This window comes from Stenella coeruleoalba, assembly GCF_951394435.1.
Source record: "Stenella coeruleoalba genome assembly, chromosome: 10".
Lineage (NCBI taxonomy): Eukaryota > Metazoa > Chordata > Mammalia > Artiodactyla > Delphinidae > Stenella > Stenella coeruleoalba.
The window spans coordinates 27,468,344-27,489,407 of NC_137156.1; the positions used below are offsets into that span (position 1 = coordinate 27,468,344).

Sequence of the window (21,064 nt, forward strand, 5' to 3'; positions counted from 1 at the left end):
TCTCCCGTTGCGGAGCACAGGCTCTGGACGCGCAGGCTCAGCGGCCATGGCTCACGGGCCCAGCCGCTCCGCGGCATGTAGGATCTTCCCAGACACGAACCCGTGTCCCCTGCATCGGCAGGCGGACTCTCAACCACTGCGCCACCAGGGAAGCCCTCCCCCTTTCTTAATGCTGAACAGTATTCCATTGTATATATTCCGTCTTGTAGTTCACATCTTTTTAATCCATTCGTCTATTTCTTTTCTTTTTTCCTTTAACATCTTTATTGGAGTATAATTGCGTTACAATGTTGTATTCGTTTCTGCTGTATTGTTTCCATAACTTGGCTATTGTAAATGAACATGGGTGTGCAGATGTCTCTTCGACGTAATGTTTCCTGTTTCTTTGGATACATTCCCAGAAGCAGAATTGCTGTATCTTAGAGTAGTTCGATTTGTAATTTCTCGAGGAAGCTCCATAATGTTTTTCAGAGTGGTTGTACAGTTTACGATCCCACCAACAGGGCACAAGGGTTCCCTTTTCTCCACATTCTCACCAACATTGTGCATCTCTTCTCTTCTTGATAATGGCCATTCTAACACAGGTGAGGTGATATCTCATTGTGGTTTGATTTGCATCCAAGGCACAGTTTTTTAGTAACACTTGATCCAGCACCCTGGTTCCAGTTGGCAAGGCTATTAACTGAATTCTTGGTGGACCTGTGTAGCCCTTTGGACTCAAGAAAGAGTTAAATACTTCAAACACAAATCCACAAAATCTCATATGTAAGATTATTTTAGAGGACTCTGGCAATGATCTTGCTGCTGTAATTAACACCTGAATATAACTGAAGCAGAATGGAGTTTTCTAAGAATCCCCTCATTATGCCTCATTTATTGCAAAATGCAGCCACCTGAGGATTGAGTCCTGACTAGAGCCCACTTACCTTTTCTCCTGGCATAGTGACACTTGTTCCAATAAGAACTTGTAGAATTTTGCTCCATCCAGTCAAATCTTAAACATTTTAAGGTGCTGGATCCCCTTTCACCAACCTCTCCCAAATGGTTATTAATGGCTTAATTACTGATACTCCTCTGAGAGGTATTTATATTAAGAAATGGATGCATTAGGGTAGAATTCAGACACCAAGGCAGACCAGTCTAAGTAGAATAGAGTACAATGATGGAGTACCATGCTCAACATAGGACAGAATGAGAACACGGAGGGAAGGGACGGGAGCCTCCAAAGTGAGGAGAAAGGTTGGATTGTAAACAGGGAAGGACAACACTTAAAATTCCCTGGGTGGAGAAGTCTCCTGGGACTAGCCTTGCTCATCATCACTGGCACTTTCCTATCAATCCTGTCCAAAGCTATCTGGAAAAATCATGACCCAGGCAGACATCAAACACTCCCTCCCAGGATACCGGACAGAAGAAGATTCTGGGAAGGAGGACGGTGACTTAAAGCAGATGTAGGGAGCTGGGAGCCATGGCTGGAATGAGAGGTGGCCCTGGAGCCATGGCTGGAATAGGAATTCCTGGCCACAGGAAAAGGGCCACGGCAGGATTTTACAGAATTCCTTGTGGTCTCCTATGCGGTCAGGACGTAAGGTCAAGGGTCTGGCTTAGTACTGAAAGCAAAACCTTCCCTACAGAGAGGAGAGTGATAGTATTAAACAGAGGCATATAGAGCTCTTTCTGGAGATGTTAGGTGAGTACCTTTCAATGCGTTTCCATAATTTTGTTGTGTTGCGTAAAACCATGTTCTTATCAACATGGGTTGGCTTATTTAAGGACATGGCACAATGACTTATTGATATAATACGTAGAATTAGCCTCCACGCACAGTGTCAATTCTGTCATTGCAGGTGGCCCATCACCTGATGGAAGATTCTACTCTACGTTTGCTCTGATCTATGGCAAATAATCACTTGCTTGCAGTGATACCCTTCAGATGCTTATTTTTCTAGAAAAAAATTTATCTTCTCAGGGCTGCCTTTCACTTAAGCCTACCTCTTATTCAAAGTCTCTGTATCTCTGGGTCTCTATTTATCTGTCTGTTTCTCTTTCCTTTTCTTCTGTCCACTCTGAAATGCCTCTGAGTTTCTTCCCTGATCATTCATCGCATGTCTCTGTGTTTCCCTTACAGAGGATGTAGATAAAACCCCCAGATGTCAAGCTACCCACACTTAGCAGTGATCATAGCTGATATTTATGGAGATTACAAACATTTATGGACAAGCAGTAATCCAGCTGACGTTTATAGGACATGTTTAGGCTAGCCATATACATTAATTCTTCCACTCGTTATGACAGCCTGATCAGAGTAGTAGGTAGGTTCTATTACAAACTAGGAAGCTGAGTTAAATGTGGTCAACCCAGCAAGTGGCAACTCTAGGATCTGAACCCCAGCAATCTGCTCTGAGTCCGCACTCTTAACCTTTAGACTACAGCGCTGGCCCCTTTATGAATAGCGTGTGTTCAGAAATAGCCCCTTGGGGAGCAAGACCTTAGGCATAGCTTTAATGCTTTATAGCTCATAATGTTCCTTTACATGTACTGTTTCATTTGGCCTCTGCATCCAGGAAAATGGGTGTTATTAGAGAAATGAAGAGACTTATTTTCAGGATTCTGCAGAACCAAGGCTTGGATTTGGTTCTTCTGATCTGAACTGAGTGCTTTCCCCACTTCCACTGCTCTAACTGCAGGATGGGCATTCTCCTGGCAGGATCCAGATGGCCAGGAGGGCAGAATGTATGAGCTGGGTGGGCATAGAGAAGATGTAGAGAAGGGCATCGAGGGAGAGAGTGGTGAAAGGGGGGATGAGGCTGATATGAGAAGAGGTTTGGTGGAGACCTGGTTCTGAGCCCAAGAAACAGCTCTGAGTATAGAAATTCTTTTTTTTTTTTTTTAAAAAGTGACCCCTTCTCTCATAAAGCATCCCTGTAGTCAAGGATATAGACCAGACCAGTGCTTTTCAAATGTTAAGATGCACAGGAATCACCTGATGATTTTATTAGAATATAGACTCTGACCTAGAGGGCTGGGGTAGAGCCTGAGATCTGCATTTCTAACCAACTCCCCAGGGCCGCTGTACTCTGAGTGACAGCTTCTCCTGCCCAGGTTCTCAACATTCCATGAACTTTTTTGAATCCCCACTGCTCTAGCATCTCCTTTAGTTCACAGAGCCCACCTGCCCATCTCCCTCTGACAGAAATTTGCTAGGCTGAGGGCCTTGATTCTGAACGCCCAGTTACGGAAACAAACTACCACTTTTACGAAGGAAGCATTTCCTTCACGTGGCCACTACTCTCAGACACCTCGAGGAAGAACTGAGATCCTTCTATGAGTTAATGAGGCAAGGGCACTTCCTGACAAGACAACCCCCAGCCCCCCTCAAAGTAAAAAGAAGTTTCCAGAAGTTTTCTTTTTACATGCCTCAGGATACCACCTGCCTGGAGTGACCTACATTTTGGGAGCAAGGTTAGTCAGGAATGGACGCCCACCCCCACACCCCCCCCCCACCCGCCCAGTGCAAGCCCTTCCTCTCCACTGGGAGCGCCCAGAGCTTCACTCACAGATCATGCAAGCTGAGCGGCTCTCCTAGGGTGCTCTCCCCACTTGGACACAAGTCCTTTGAAATGACATTAGCGCTGGCTAATAGTCTGTAAATGTGTCAGATGATGCCCCCTAGTGCCACGGGTGCCATTTTCCCCTGTGAAGTCACACTGGCTGCACCACAGCAAGCCAGGATATAATTAGTGCTAATGTGGTTCTTCGCTGAATGACTACTGCACAGCAATCGCGGTCTCCACTCTGTGCTGACTTGGGAGATGTTTGTTTTTAACACGTTGAAGAGCTGGAGCAAGAATATTAGGACGGAGGCACTGCACGGTCGCCTCTTTTTTGGCTGATGTCTTGGAGGCGCTGGATCAGGGTATGCGAATGGAATGTGTGCAATTGGCTATTTTTATTTTGCTTTCATTTTGACTTTTCTGGCTCCATATAGGTTTAGAAAGAATCCCAGAAGGACAGGTAGTCTACGTCCTTCATTCTGCCCCCCTGGGCAAGCTAACACCAGAAATTTTCCAGCTAGACCAGTACCCCTTGGCTTTGTAAACTAGTTCAAAAAGCCTTCCAGGCAATTAATATGCTTACCAACAGTAGACTCTAACAGTGCACCTAATAGGACCTTTAGCTTAAAGTACGATTCTAGGGCACTAAGACCCATGTCACATCTTTTTTTTAAAAATAACAGTTATATGGTTCTACTGCCTGGTTTCTTTAAGACTGGACTGGTTTCTTTCAGATTCAGATGTTCTAGCTTCAAAATAATTTTGTGGATATTCTAACTTATATATAAAAAGTTCTTATGTAGCCCTATGAGTTACAACCCCCTCAATAAGGAAGCTGATCTAAAAGTACAACCTGCCTTTTTGCTGAGACCTGGTTAGCCCATTTCTTCTGGTTAAGGTCCCAGGAGAAAGAGAGAATATCCAGGCCCATCTGATTGCTTCTATCTAGTGGTAGGGTTACCTGGTAATGAGCCCTACCTGGGCCTTCCACACGTTAGCATGTGATGGTTTGCTTGTGGAAATTTCCTGGAACTCTATGTCTACATGTTCAAAGACTTACAAAGGGAAATTTTCCAGATACTTTGCTTCATTTGGTGGGGTGCCAGTCTCTGGGGATCACTGATGAGGTGTTGGGACAAGGAATAGTGACTTTATTTGGAAAGCCAGCAGAATGAGAAAATGGTGGACTAGTGTCCCAAAGGACCATCCTACCTGAGTTAGAATTCAGGCTTCTTTTATACCAAAAGGGGAAGGGGTGTGGCTGGTAGCTGCAAACTTCTTGGTGCTGGAATCCTTCGTTCTTGCAGCTGTGCACATAGGCCTGGTCACAATGTTCCTATAAACCTCCAACAAGACAACGGTTATTTTCTGTCCTGCAACTTTTTAATGGAAAAGTGTTATACCCTTAAAGGTCAGAGCCTTAAGAATGGGCTATCCTGTACTTCAGGCTCAAGGCAACATTCTTTTACGAAAGGTGCAGAGCCAGCATGACTAAGCACAGGCCACAGAGCACAAGGGTTAGAGCTAAAGGGTAGATCCAGTGTGGAGTCGGGTTTGTTCTTCTCTGTCACAAGCGTGATAGGTGGTTCCGATACTGGGGAAAGGCTGTATTGCGAAGGTATTGTATTGTGAAGGGCCTTTACAAACTGCATGATGAGTGCATATACAAGCTGGTTGATACGGAGCCATTCCCATCCTCTTGGCCTTCCCCTACGTCCACCCTCTTCCTCTCTTGCTAGGGCCGCCTGGCATCTTCACCAGGATCCTTTCTATTTCTTCCTCAAAGCTCAGCTAAGGAAAGCTTCCCTGCAATTCCCCATGACCACCCAGTGTACAGGGTGACCCTCCAAGACGTTTCCCTACACGTAACCTCTCAAATAAGCACTTAGGGCACAGTCTCCTAACTATGTGTTTGCCTTTTACCCCACTGGACTTGGAGCGTCTGAGAAATTAGAAGTGTGCCTTTTATCTCCGCATCATCTCCAGTGTCTAGCCTGGCCTGAAGTTGTTTGATGAATGTTTGTGGTGTTCAAGTGCTCTCCCTTGAACTGAACTTGCCCTCCCTTGACTCCCCAGGTGGCTCCAGGTCCTTCCTCTGGGCTCACGTTATTAACACATCCTCACTGGGTCTAAGTGCATTGTCTATGGGTCTCCAACCCAGGGCTGTCCAGGAAGGAGAGGGGGTCAGGAGCTGGTGGAGCCTCAAGTATTAGATCTGTTTTATCCATACAAAGCAATCTTTTTTGTTTAATTTTGTTTGGCTTGTTTTTGAGTGATATAGGCTGGATCTTCCACCCAAAGCAATATATCACCAGAGCATCCAGGGAGGCCCTGGGCCAATTAGAACCCTGGAACTTGTTTATCAGTCAGTCAACAACCGTTAGTGGAACCCACTGGGTGGCAGGGCTCTGTGCGCAGCATGCAGCAGCAGTTATATTGGAGTTAGGCTGAATTAGTTTCATTTTCACAAACATATAAAGTCCCTAAGAATCCTCACAAACTGTTAATTCGACTCTTGTTTTACGAGTGGACTCATGGGGCAAACAGATGTAAACTACACCGGACTCTAAAGGAAAAAAATAATAACAAAGTGATTGTGAATTTAGCGCAAACCCTTCTGCAGAGGGTGCCTGGGGTGCTCTCATAAACCCACTCTCAGAAGGTGGCCTTCAAACACTGCCACCTGTCAAGCATTAACCAGGCTAGTTTAAAAACAGAGATCTCGCTTACAATTTTAACTAGGGTAATATTGGGGATTCCCAGCTGCCCAGTGCTATAAAAAGAACCTAGAATCCCAGAAGAACAATAGCAAACTTTGGAATAAAATCTTGCCTCCTCTACTGGTCCAGGGTACAACTTGGGGGCTGTTTGTAGCCACCCTATATTATATACACACAAATATACAATTGCAGCTTCTCAGCCCCAGTGAGGCAGCTTTTCTGGACGTAGTGGGAAAGCCAGGGAGTCGAGCCCTTGTGTTCAGATGTTGACTTGTATTTTTCCACCTATTTCTAACTAGTCACTCACTATAAAGAAGGAGGAGATAAAATGTCATTCTATAGAAGGTGTTGTATCCACCAGCCTGATAATCCAAAACCTTTCTCCAGAGTTGCTGGCTTTTGGTTTCTTGCTTAGATGATCTTATCTCTTAGAACTTTGACAAAACCTATGTGGAATATAGCCTGTTTCCTCCCCATCTGTATCCACCCCTGACTTGGGGAGTCTTGGGATGAAGAATTTGCGGTATTGTGGACTCATGCACATCCATGCCACACCTCTTCTTTTCCTCCCTCCGATCTGCCATCAGTTCCTCAGGCTGCCATGGGTGGAAAGTTGCAAGAAGACACTCAGAGTTCCAGATGCTGTACCCAATGCTAGTATGAGGCTTTGGAAAACCATTTGCCAAGTGATATAAATGAGATCCCACTCATCTCTGTGAAAATCAACAAAATGATTATTATTGGAAATAAGGTGTACAATGTTGATGACTGACTGGCGAGACAGGCTTCAGAGAAAGTGTCTGGAAAGTTTAATTCTGTTCAATATGTATTGGACACCTGGGTATACAAAGATGGAGAGGATGCAGGCCCTACCCCTGGGAAGTTAATGCCTACTGTAGTATAGACAAACATCACTGGCCTGGTAAACATTGACTTTGAGGGTTCTGATCTCTGTTCTGATACTGGTATTCTTCATGACCCTTAGTTTCTCCCTAAACACATGTAGTTGTTTGTCAAAGACAAACTAAAGAAACTCACTGTTCCATCTTGGGCACAACTAGATACATTTCTTAGAAGTCTCTCAACTCCCGGGGATGGTGGCTTCAGTAAAAATTGCCAGACTCACCTCTCTCTCCCTGCGTAACCACTCATTCTTGCAGCTCTGCCTGGGATGGAGTCTCAGGCGGCAGCCAGGGTTTGGGGTGAGCAAGCGTAGCGGAGGGGAGGCAACCTCAGGGACTTCACAGAGGGTGAGCTCCTTGGAGCCAGTGGAAGCTAAAAGTCCTTGAAGGAGACTTCTGATACTAAGGGTGAGATATCTATATACCTTCCAGAAACAGTGGGCTGGTGGTTTCTCTCTGTCAGATCCAGTGGTAACCAGAGAGAGAAAACTACAAAGGCTCCGTTTTTATCCTTGGGCTGGCATGTCCTGGAGAATGTGTGTTACATTCAGTGAGAGTCAGTGAGTAAACCTCCAAAGTCCCTTGCAGGTTTAGACACCCAATTCTTTTTCTAAACGTAATGATGACTCTCTCCTCCTTTGCTTCTCACTCCTCTCACACCAGCATCTGTCTATCTATCTATCATCTTCTATCATCTATCTATCTATCTATCTATCATCTATCTATCTGTCATCTTCTATCATCTATCTATCTATCATCTATCATCTTCTATCATCTATCATCTATCTATCCATCTATCATCTTCTATCTATCATCTATCTATCATCTTCTATCAATCATCTATCTATCTATTATCTATCCATCTATCATCTATCTATCCATATATTATCTATATCTATCTATCTATCTATCTATCTATCTATCTATCTATCTACCTACCTATCTATCCTCCAGACACCCCTTATCTCTTGAGTTCTGACTGGGAAGAGAATTCAGACTTTATGCAATGCTAACTCCTAGTAAATGCCCTCTGTGTAGAGGGACTTAAAACATGACGGCTCATTCTCTTAAAGTCTCTCTCTAATGGTCCCAGATTTTGTGGCTTAAGGTTCAAGGTTACTACTTCCTCAGTGGCTCTTCCTAACCAGTATTACAAACAATCTATCCTCGGAATTACTAGAATGGATGGGAGACTCTGGTTTTCGACATGAGCAGGAACTTCTGTAGCCAGCCCTCTCACACTCCCTGAGCTGCGTGACTGGTACCTGCCTTCTTAATTTTTGAGTTTTCACTTCCTTATCTGTAAATAATAGGTAATAATGGAGAAATAATATCAATCTCATAATATGGAAGTGAGGACCAACTCTATGTAAAGGACCTACCGCCATGCCTAACCCCTGGTAGTTTGCCTATAGCTGTAAGGCTGCTTCCCTCTCTTAAAATGCGAGTTAAAATGTATACTGGAGATTTAGTAACTTCTGCAAAACAACAGCTTATTAGGTTTTCCCTCCCTGACAGTTCCGCAGATCGGAGCTCTCCAGATCTCGAGTCTGCTGTCACAGCTCCATGCACGTGGAGTACTCTCAGGACTTATTTTGTGAATGAGTAGATGAATAAAATATAAAACATGTTGCAATATTAAAAACTGCAAGTTAGAGACAAAGTAAAACCAGCAGATCATAACATGCACTTGCTTTACTCTTAGACTGTTTTTTTTAACTTTTAAGAAGTTCCAAGAACCCCCAAACTCTCCCCCCGAAACGCCACAACCTAAGAGTGAGCTCTCTTGCTGAGGACCTCGTATCTCACCACAATAAACCATGAGATGCTGGGAGGGCAGGGGGCTCTGAGTGTCACTTGGGATGGGCGAGTGTCGGGGCTTCTGGGATGCTAGGTGAACATTTAGGGCACAGGAATGGTGATGCTCTTGTCGCCCGTATCACCTGAGAAAACCATTCAGCTTCTACAAGGAACTGGCTCACTCCCAGAGAAGAGCTTATGAGGCCAGCTAACCTGATTCCCTATGTCATTATCCTCCCGGGGAGGGACTGCTTCTTTCTGGGGCCACTTTTCAGATCAGGATACTGAGACCCTGGGTAGTCGTATGGTATCCAGAGTTAGTGATGACGTGGCCAACGAGCTCTGCAGAAGGGTATGGGCTCCATAAACGTTTCCCAGAGTGTACGGTGATCTCTATTCAAGCATGTACTATGGGCCACCATGGTGAGTATTTAATGCACAAGCAGCGATGAGGAAATATTAACTGAGGCCATTAGCATAGTAGTTAAGAATGTGATCATGGAATCAGGCGTTTTGAGTCTGTAGCCAAGCCTGTCATATACTAGCTGTGTAACTTTGCATGATACTAAAACTCCTTATGCCTCTGTTTCTTTGGTTGTAAATCTGTGTGGTGAGAGTACTAACCTCATATAGTTGCTGTGACAACTACATAGGATAAAGCATCAGGAGAAGGTAGCCTGTAAAGATCATCTCTTACCACGTACACGAAAGTGTGTTCTTTTCCATTTGCCACTAGATCCATAGAAGAGTAATCTGTGTCACAGAAAAACATTTCGAGACTCAAAACAAATTTGAGAAGCAGTATCTTAAATAAATATCAGTAAACCACAGATGAAATAAATGTTAGTAGTTCTACACCTGCACATTTCAGGTACAGTTTCTAAACTCTGATAATTACACTTGTCAGAACAGATTCCCAAGTAGGTGCTCAGCTGGTATCGTTACCATGCTGATAACCACAGAGCTTCTGAAGAGGCACCCCATTACTGGAATGTGGGAAGTGGCTCTAGGCAATTGCATCATCCTCTTAAAAAGGGACCCCCAACTTGCCTTGTGCCAGATGGAAACTGCTTTTAGTGAACAGCTGGGTCAGAAAGTGGGAGAAAGAGAGGGGGTCATCAAATTCTAGTATCCTCAACTGTCCCTGACTCTTTAGCGCAAGTCAGTGTCCTGACCTCCAAGTATTCCTGTGACTCCCTCTGGGACTCTCCTTGCTAATAAATACCATTTCACTACTAAGTCTGAAACGTATATAGCCCACCATCTCACAGGTGGTGAATATCACCTTTATCAACAGCAGTGACAGTTTTCATTTTCTCTGTACTTTTCCATACAGTATAGGTCTAATGAAGACATTCCTTAATTTTAAAGGCTATCCCTAGAGAGCCGGAACAATCAATTAAAGAACTGCTCAAGTATTCTATAAAAATATTAGATTGGTTGTGAAAATTATTATACTTGAATAATCCCGAAAATTCCATTAGGTGGAAAACTTAAACCTGCAAGTATCTCTTCGTTCAAAAGGAACCTAGTGATTGCTTGTAAGATCATAATATCCATATAATCCTCATATCTTCATGGTTGAATCCAGGCTAATATTAAGTCCTATGAATTTATGAAATAAAATGCAAGGCACCACTGTCACTGATTTGTTGGGTATCTGTACCCTTACTTTGATAGAACAACTAAGTCTATGTGATAGTTCCCTTTTGGAGCACATTTTCAAACCTGTCTATCTCATAGTGTTACTCTGAGAATCAAATAAAATAATTGATAGGAAGGAAGATGTTTCCCCCTAAAACGACAGACTCTTCGTTTGTAAAGTCAGTCTCCTACCCCCTGTGATTTTAGGGACATCAGGGAGAACAGTTCCACTCCGCCTCTCTCCCTCAAAATAATCCTCCCAATCCAAAACCTAATTGAGCCCATTGCCTTTATATTTTGAACCTGATATTTAGCATGAGGAGCAGATGCCTTCTCCTGCATTGGGCGACTGCAGACTTACAGCAGGTCTTAGGATACCTGGACACAGGTCTGGTATTTGGATGGAGTGTGTAGTGATGGTTAGAAATGAGGTTAGAGTGGACGTGTGGAGGGGGCATTGATAGCTGAAGGGACTATTGAAATAGGAAAGCATTAGTCAGGACTAGTCGGTTTTTATTGATCGATTGATTGATTGATTTAGCACGGGCACTTCAGTAGCTGCAGCACGAGGGCTCAGAAATCGTGGCTCATTAGCTCTAGAGCGCAGGCTCAGTAGTTGTGGCACACGGGCTTAGTTGCTCTGCGGCATGTGGGATCTTCCCAGACCAGGGCTCAAACCTGCGTCCGCTGCATTGGTAGGTGGACTGCACCACCAGGGAAATCCACTGCACCACCAGGGAAATCCCAGGACTAGTCGGTTTTTAAGTAAGAAACTCTCACCCTCCTTAAACAAAAAACTCTTGGACTTTATACGCTGGTGGAAGTCTCTTGGTGCTGGGTTCTGTGCTAATACTTCAGTCACTTAAGCTTTCTTTAACTATTTGAATCCAGAATTTATTTCATTTATTGAATTTTATTTTTTTAGTTCAATGACTATACTTTTAACTTGCAAAATTTCCAGTTGGTCCCTTTCATATTTGTTTTCAGTTAATTTGTACCTATTTTTGATAGGTAGGTTTTGATAGGTTTCTTGTGTTTTTAAACGGAAGTTATACTTTCACTTGTCTCTTTGAAAATCCCAAGAATAAGCAAACCCATAGAGACAGAAAATAGGTTAGTGGTTGCAGGGCTGGAAGGAGCGGGGAATGGGAGTGACTGCTGATGATATAGAATTTCTTTTTTTTGGTGACTAAAGTGTTCTGGGTTTAGATAGTGGGGATGATTGTACAACTCTGTGAATATATTAAAATTTACTGATTAGTACACTTAAAAAAAAAAGAAAATCCCAAACATATATATATATATATATATATATATACATATATATATATATATATATATATATATATTTTGAAGGCTTTGTCATCTGTCTGGGTTTAATTTACTGTTTATTAGTACTTAAGTTTTCATCTAAATGATGAAACTTTGGAACTTTGGTTTTCAGGCTTATTTTGAGGGAGTGGGTCTTCTGTTGTTTTCTCACTTTTCCCTCTATATTTATTTCTTCTGCTAGCATTTTTTCCCGGGAACTTCCTCTATATAAATTAGATCTTAAAAATATGTTTAAGAACTCCCATGCTATGCTCTTAGTTTTCTCCCTCATCAATTATTACCTGGATTGTTGCCTCAGTCGGTGTAACATCCCAAAGGTTTCCTCGCCTCCAATTTTATCCTTAATTCACCAGCATCTCCTCCTCCAAGTCTGACTCATTCTGGTGTTCTTCACACTTCTATCAATGTGAAGTTTCTTTAAAGAAAAAGCGAATGTGATCACAACACTCAACCTCCTTAATATCCTTCAGTAGCTCCTCACTGCTTTTTATTTCTAGGATAATATTTTTGTAGGACTTTCAAAGTATTTCATAGTGGGCTTCCTGCCACCTTCACCAGCTTCATGATTCACTGTCTTCCTCCTTAATACCATGACGGCCATACCTAACTTCTTGAAATACCTTGAACGTGCTGTGTTTTCTCACAATCTCTATGTATTTTCTTACTCAAACCCTTGTTCCTGCACCTCCCCTTGCTCCATTCACAGTCCCTGTGCAGTTGATGCCTACTCGAAATACTACTCAGGTATGATCTCTTCCAGGAAACTTTATAAATTTATCCTCCCAGCTATCTCCTGACCCTTAGAATTGCCATTCATAGAAAATTATGCCCATGATCGTGCATATCCCCACCATCATGTTTATTTGCTTGCTGTCTTTGCTGTTATCCTGTGAGTTTCTTGAGGTCAGAAGCTATTTCTTTCTTTTATCTTTTTAACCTCTGTATTCCCAGCACCTAGCATAGCACCTACCCTAGAGCAAATACTCAATATTTGCTGAATTCTTACGTGAATGAATAAATTGAAGCCAGAGCCATGTTAGGTAACTGGTATATGCCCCAAATATCTCCTGACAGATACTATGTGCCAGGTTCCATAGTAAATGTTGGGACACAGACATTGATGAGATAAGACCTCTCCCAGAAGGAACTCACAGGCTAAAGGTAGATATAGATAAGTTAAAATGGTAATGCCAACGGTGGGATGAATTGGGAGATTGGGATTGACATATATACACTAATATGTATAAAATAGATAACTAATAAGAACCTGCTGTATAAAAAATAAATAAAATTCAAAAATTCAAAAAAAATGGTAATGCCAATATAACATGGTAACTGCTAAATTCGAGGAATGAATGGAGTGCAGAGAGAATACAGAGGGGAAAATGAATGACTGCTTATGAGAATCAGAAAAGGCTTTATGGAGGAGGTGACATTTCATCAGAGTTTTCAAGGATGAGCAGGAATTTGGGCAGAGAAGTAGATGAAGACCTTGTGGATGAAGAAGGTGTAGAGCACAATGTATAAGAGCTCAATGTGCAAAATTGTGTAGTTTAGGCCATAAATGGACGGGAAATTTTTAGGTTATGAAGTACAGGTGATACACCACAAAATCCCAGGTTTAGTTTTTGAAAAAGTGGGTGCAATTCATGGCTTTCTCCTTGACCAAGTGTGTTACCCTGTGATGGTTCTGGTGAGTGTGATGTCAGCTTAGGCAAGTCTCTTTGTATTTCTGAGCTCTAGTTTCTTCATCTGCAAAACAAGAACAACTACAAACTACCCTCTGGAGTGATGGGAAGCATCACGTTAGTTAATGGTTATAATAACTTTTTATAAACTATGAAGTTTTTATTTATTTTGATTAGGATAACAAATATTTAAGGTTAACTAAATAGTGAGGTCTTTATCTTTAGCCAGGATGCCCAATGATTAAATATGCTATATACATTTTAATGTGTTGCAACTTAAACCAAAATAGTCAAAAAGCAAAATCTCTTAGACCCGTTCGCTTCTCCCTGAGAGCTGGGCAGTCATCTATCTTTTTATATGTTCCAACCTTCAACAGAATTGGCGGTGCCTTAAGGTCTAAGTCAGGGGCTTCTGAGTACAAAAGTCTCAACAGTTCTAAAACAGGATGAAATTTCCACTTTACAAGTGCCATTGCCACAAGGGGGTAGGGGTGCTCTGCGTAAGTTTTTGCCTGTGCTCTTCCTAACCAAATCTTTTGACAAAAAATTAAGATTAAAAAACCATTGAGTTTTAATAGACATCTTCTATACCATATACATTTCTACTATCATTTTTTTCTTGTAATTAACATCTATCCAGAGACATTAGCCAAGATGTCAAAGTCCAACATATTTAAGGGTTGTCTTTCTGTCTCATGTTCAGCAGGACAGTTCTAGAGGGCCAGAGAGGGTGACCCTGGGATTGGAAGATTTGGTTACAAAGGCCACCTTTCATTAATCTGAACAGACAGCCACAGGGCAATGTGTATTCTCCACAACTGGATTTTATCACAGTGAGTTCCTTCGATGTACACACATTAAAAAGAATGCAATGATTAAAAAAAAAAAAAACCTAGTTTTCTTCTTCTGTTCATTATGCACTTCTTCAATGAAGAAGAAAACAAAAATAACTAGATGAAAAGAACCAACTAATCCCTTAAAAAAGCATGCATTAAAAAAATTATACACAATGTGTGTGTCTCTTAAGCAGCATTACTTTAAAAAAATAACCAGTTGAAATATGCAGCAGTAAGGCTATGACATCATTTCTGGATAAGGTGTCCTTCCTCCGTGCTGGTGTTGTCCAGGACATAAATCCACAGAGGTACTTCGTGTGGCGCAGAAAAACACAGCTGGGACACCAGGGAATTCCTCCCAGCGTCCACAGAACGAGTCCTGTGATTCACCTCCAGTGTGACGGAGCTAACAGATTCCACCTGCGGCATGCACGCCAGCTACGACGCCCCCTTTTCTTCCAGCTCCGGAAAGGCTGAACCCCTAACTCCCACCTTTTCTTTGTATTTCTTACTCTTTAGCTTGGGATATGAACCCATCCGTACCCCGGGTTCAGATGGTTTCATTTGTTGGTGGACTTCAACGTGATGTCATTAGGAATTCACGTCAATATTTTTTAAGAGAGGAAAAACAAAGCTCTGTGTGCAGGATGGCTTGGCTGGAGATGCAGGCTGTCGTAGTGTTTCCCTATCCCTCGGTGGCGCACAGCCGTTCTGGGCCCACGAGCAATCTGTCTGTAATAAGTGACAGATTCCCCTTCGTATAAAGGAAGGGGCCGGAGGAGAGCAGCGCAGACCTAGTACAATATAGCAAAGCAGGTGCTCCGGTCAGACCCCGCTCTACCAGGAAACGCTTCTGGAATGCATGACCAATTTGGTTTCAGAACAGAATACTCTCTTTAATGGACAGAAAACACTAACCTTTTCTTTTTCCTTTTGCCTTCCCTCCTCCCCCCACCCTCCCAACTCCCCAGTTTCAACAAGCCCCCTTTTCACTTTAACCCTTTCAGAGGAGAAGGGGCCAGGCTCCACTCCGCACACACCCATCCATCTAGATGTTGCTAACAACCCAGGAAGAGGAGAAACATTCATTAGCCAGGACGACAAACACCCTGTGCCCAGAAGCGCTGAGGCACGGTGGGAGAGGGGTGAACTCAGCAACTGGGAAACCCAGACTCCCCAAACTACAAGTTTCACTTTTTCTTTCAGATGCTCATTCAGAAACAACTTCAGGAAACATAGCTTTAGAGAAAGGGCTAGAGTATAAAAATGGGAATAAGAAGGGCTCTGAAAGGAAGAAATAAACTATGAAATCTGAAATAGTCAAAATCGCATTAAAATCACATATTGTTTTAAAGATCATGTAGCATTTGAATGAAATAAAAAAAAAAACTCACTTTAAGGAGTCTCTGAATTGGGCCAATTCTGCATAATACTGATTGCATCAGATAGTAAAATAATACTTTTAGCATCATAAGGTTGAGTTTTGTTCATACACACACAGACACACACACACACACACACACACACACACACAGACACACACACACACACACACACACACACACACACACGGGTGGTGTCATTGGATTGTATAGAATTAAATATCCCCATTTCCCCACACACAAAGAAAATAGCTAGAATTCAGGGAAGAAATAATTACCCAAGATTTCAGTTAAATTCTACATATGCATACCCTTACTCTATTGACAAAGGAACATGTAAACAGTCTTGTATGGTTCCTTTTCCATGCAACAGTATTTGAAATGCAGTGATAGAGACTAACGTATATTAACAGTAATAAGGGTTTCCCCTCCAGAGAGTTGTTGTAACTTATCTTTGAAGTTAAGCTCATTTATCATGGGGAGAATAGACCCCAAAAATACAGCAGCCACGGCATCCTGCCCGAGGCAGAGTTAGAGATTTCCAATAGCTGCTGCAGAGAAACATTCTGAAAATGCGTTCACTACTGCACCGATAAATCTTAAGACAGAAGAGTTTTAATTACAGAGGATGGCAAAACCCAGATTTTTCAAATGAACCCAAAACTATGACTTGAGACAGAGCTTTCCCCCATGTGACCCAACCTTTGGTAAATTTATGTTTTCTTCATCTGGGAACAAGAATCTGCTTTTTAAGCCAGACTCCTGGAGGATATCTTCATTTGTAACATAGTAGCAGGAGAAACAATGGAAGTGAAATAGAGTAAAGCCAATCTATATGCATTCATGAAGAGCCAAGAATATGCTAGGTGCACTGTGAATTCTTTGGGGGCATACTGCAGATCGCCGCACATGTGTATGTACTTTGCACGTATGTATGGACATGTGCTCCTACGTGGCTTAATACTCAGTAGCCTGCTTCTTTAAGGAAAGAAAAAAAAAATTAGTGTCATTCGCATCCCTGTGCCAAAACTGAACTCTTACTCCTTGAAGAAAAGAAGTTAAGGCTAATGAAATTAAGGATTGTTTAAATCAGAGGCCATTAAAATGCGCACGTTTCTTTTCGTGGAATCTGCAATTGTATTCAACGTTTGCAGTACAACGCCTGCCTGTAGGATAAATAATTTAATGGGTCTTGTGATTTGGTATGAAAAGCGTAAGAAAATCCTACAGCTGTAGCTTCATTTTTCTCCCCACTCAAACTGTTCCCTTCTTAAATTGCATATCTTGTACAGTTTTTTTTTAAGAACACAAAGTAGGTTCTACGTCTTCGAGAACCAATTTCAGACATAATAGGTAATTGCACATAATTACAGGAGTTTCAGAAACTGAAACAAAAACAAAAATCAAAATCTCTTCTCATTCCAACCCTTCTTTCTTTTTAAAGATTGGAATGAAATCACTATCTGATTCTCTTCAACTTCTTTTGCCCTTTATTACAACTAATGATATATGCTGAGAATAACCAAAAGTGAAAAACACTCTGTTTCTTAATCATTCAGTGTTAATTTGGCGTTGTGATTATACAGGCATGAAGACGGGTTTTTATAAATTTCCTTCAATTTTACATTTTATCACTTGAGCCATGCTACAAGGGAATGTGGTCAGTTTAAGGCTTTGACATAGTGTGAGGTGCAGTTTGAATTATCTTGCTATTTTCCACATCCACTCTCTTCAAAGTAGTTTCTGATATTCGTGAACACTCACACACTCGGAATGAGACCAAAGACCAAAAGAATATCCGGCCTCCATGCCCCAAGAAAGAGGATATCGAACTTTCAGGAGAGGAAAGTATATTAAATGAGTGAACTCTGTCCTTCTTCATCTTTTTATATTTCCTTGGGGTTATTGTGATAGAAGTGGGGTTGGGACCTCAGGTAGAGGTAAGGTCTTTCTCCAAGGCTTTCTTGGAAGTGAGTTTCCCAGGCAGGTATCAGCCCTTCCGGATTTTCTGCTTTGGATGGCAGATTGATGGCGATATTTCCTCTCTGCTCCCTCCCGGTGACACAAGGTTGTGGCTCTGAGGCTGGACGAGTGTTTTTAGAGCTTCCTATCATCTTCCTACCTGTCCAACTAAAAACTAAATGCCTCTCAGTCAATGAGTAAAAGTAGCCAGATTGTCTTTTAGTTTGTGTTGTGGCTGATGAGGGCCCCCAAGCAGCTTACAAACCCGTCACTGATCAGAGTCCAGGAGGAAGAAGTGGAGAGTGGGTTTAGAACCCAGAAAATGGGCTGATAGTTATTTTCAGGGTGCATCTTTTATGCCTGGTTTTAACTTATTCCTTTTTCTCCTATGACACTAAAACATCACTCAATGGCACTAAAAATGAATAAAGTGCAAATCAGAAGTGTGCAGATATGGCTTTTCTTAAACCACAGACTTAAAAGTCAAAGTAAATGTGTGAAGTAAAAGTATAGAAAGGGTAATTTACTAGGGAGTTCAGGTGGCTCTTTCTCCAGCCAATCCAGGGAGCGTTAGAGATATTGGCAATTCAGTGTGTGTCTCTTTATGCAGGGTTAGAGGTGAGGAAGCGGGTCTGTGGGGTTGATCGTGAGGACAACATTTGGAGATTCTGATCCCCATCAATTAGTAAATAATTTCACAACTAAAAAGACCCAACCGGGGGAGAGGGATAAACTGGGAGATTGGGACTGACATACACACACTACCATACATAAAATAGATAACTAATAAGAACCTGCTGTGTAGCACAGAGAACTCTATTAAATACTCTGTAATGGCCTATATGGGAAAAGAATCTAAAAAAAAAAGAGTGGATATATGTATAACTGATTCACTTTGCTGTACACCTGAAACTAACATAACATTATAAATCAACTATACTCAAATAAAAATTAAAAAAAAAAAACCAACCAGCAAAACTAAAGATGAATAGCAAAGGGACCAGTATTTCCAGAACAAAAAGCATCGATTTCAGGATGCAGGTAAGAAAAGGTTAAGCATCCTTACTCATAGGTCTGCACTATGATAGTGCAGATGAGAGCCACTCACAGAGCCAGAGTCCAGCTGGAAGATAAGTGTGAGATGGCTGCCTGGGGAAGAGAAAATTGTCTTTCTCTTTAAGAATCTGGAGTAACTTCCTTCAATAGGTGACTTTGCGAAAGTCTCTGAACCTGATCTTCCTCAACTGCAAAATGGGAATAATAAAAATAATGAGCCTATAGGAAGGCAGGGTCTGGACCACATGATGCCTTTACGATAAGTCATATCCTTTGATCTTGGGCTCACCTCTATTCTGCTAGCCAGTGAGGTGTTCATCGTCACCCTAAGCCTTCCAGTGTGCATTGCACACAAACACTCCTCAGTATTTGATAAGTGACTGAATGAATGGGGGATGAACTTGAGGACCCCATCCATTTTTTACATCTATGATCTTATAGCAGTCAAGTTAAGAGAGCATACTTTATAAACTCTTTTGTTTTGCATGTGATCTCACAATTGCTTCTTACCTAATTCTTCCCCCAAGGCATCATACTCCATCCAAAAAAACATATAAAATTATTGAATGTGGTAAAGTTGTCATACATTTTTTTCTTATATTCCGCATAATACGTGACACAGTTTGGGAACTTATTTAATACATGTTGAAATGAATTGGATAGTGAACCTATAACTTAAGGCAAGATAAGTAAACTAGCCCAAGATGGCCTAGAGCCTATTTTTGCAAAAAAAAAGTTTGTTGGAATACAGCCACGCCCGTTCATTTATGTATTGTCTATGGCTGTTTTTGACTATAATGGCAGAGGTGAGTAGTTACATCAGAGACCAGATGGCCTGCAAATACTAAAATATTTACTGTCTGGCCCTGTAAAGAAAACACTTGCCAGCTACTGATTTAGAGGATTTCCTCTTTTCTCCACTCACATTAACTTACTAGGACTATGAATTCTGGTCTTCCGTCTCTGGTCAGAGAATTGGGATCAGTTTTATTAATAGTGATGTGATTAACAAGAGTTATTCAGTGTCCCTTTGTAGATCCTAAACTAAACATAGTGTTATCATATGTTCCTTTGGCTTCTTGAGTAATACACAGCCTCTTTTCCCACCCTCATCAAATTGTTTTAAAAAAAAATTCTCATACTTAATTCTACGGCATAGAAATTTGTGTTTTGAGATGCCAGTGTATAAATTATGTTAGGATCAAATAACAAATATTTGTCGTAGCCTAGATATGGATGACTCTGGGAGATGTGAAGAAAGGTTAGTTTGGGGAACACAAATAAAGGATTTAATGATATGTGCGTAATATTGTATGTTAATAGAATGAAGTTACCTTTCATCATACTGAAATCATCTTTTTTCTCCAAATAATGTTTATTGTTCTCAGACTTTTGTTATATACAGAGTTATACAGAGACTTCAAATTGGAAATTTACACCACCTATGATTGTGTTTATTACTCTACAAAGGCATTTACAGTACAATTTTAGACTTTGTAGATTGTGGGTTTATGGGGTATCACAGGTAAAATACGTATATGTCCTTGGTAGAAACACATAAGCTATATTTGTACTATGTTGATTAGGGTTAAGTATTAGGATTGACATTTTAGCTAGTATTATAGAAAAGCTCGTATATCCATAATATGCTTTTGTGAACCCATAAAATATAGAAAAGAAGTATGTGGCAGTGTTTCAGAATCCTTCTCAAGATTAAACACAGACAGTCAACATCTGGGGCTAAAAAGTACAGATCTGTCTAGATTTACATAAAGTGGATTGATATAGTGGGAAAAAACCCCATATTCGCATGGTTTCTGAATGGAGAGGTTATAAGCATGGGATTAGTATTCATACATTCAGATCCTGACCTTCAATCTTGACTCCATCCCTTAGACCATGTGTGGCTTTTAAAGATTACTCACAATTCTGTTCCTCGGTTTCCTCATCTACAAAATAGGGAAACTAATAATGCCACCTGGTAATACTGTCTTGATGAGTACATGAGTTCCTCCAGATGAAGCTTTCAGAACAGTGCTTGGCTCCATAAATGACAATTGCTACTTCTGTTTCCCAATCCAGCACTAGCTGCTTCTTTTTGAGCCTCATTTATATTTTTCTAAAATGGAGTTTGTAGGAGAACGGTCTATCTATCTTATAGCTTTCATTTTCTTGTTATCATTTCATG

The 21,064-nt window shown here is 41.5% G+C and overlaps 1 long non-coding RNA gene across 2 annotated transcripts in view; it reads left to right on the forward strand.

Moving 5' to 3' along the window:
* Window positions 1-21,064, forward strand: part of LOC307192820 — a 157,813-nt gene that overhangs the window by 63,262 nt on the left and 73,487 nt on the right. The window lies entirely within an intron of this gene.